Raw genomic sequence first — 358 nt, 5'->3', positions numbered from 1 at the left:
AGAAAACAGAGGGGAAAAGCTTCATGACATTGGTCTGGGCAATGACGTTTTGAATAAGAATCCAAAAGCATAGGCTGGGCGCAGTGGCTCAAGCCTGTAATCCCAGCACTTTGGGAGGCCGAGACAGGCAGATCACGAGGTCAGGAGATCGAGACCATCCTGGCTAACCTGGTGAAACCCCGTCCCTACTAAAAAATACAAAAAACTAGCCGGGTGAGGTGGCAGGCGCCTGTAGTCCCAGCCACTCGGGAGGCTGAGGCAGGAGAATGGCGTAAACCAGGGAGGTGGAGCTTGCAGTGAGCTGAGATCCGGCCACTGCACTCCAGCCTGGGCGACAGAGCGATTCCATCTCAAAAAA

Source organism: Piliocolobus tephrosceles, chromosome 13 (assembly GCF_002776525.5).
Source record: "Piliocolobus tephrosceles isolate RC106 chromosome 13, ASM277652v3, whole genome shotgun sequence".
Taxonomy (NCBI): domain Eukaryota; kingdom Metazoa; phylum Chordata; class Mammalia; order Primates; family Cercopithecidae; genus Piliocolobus; species Piliocolobus tephrosceles.
The sequence above is the reverse complement of the archived record's forward strand: the minus strand, read 5'-3'. Positions refer to the sequence as shown.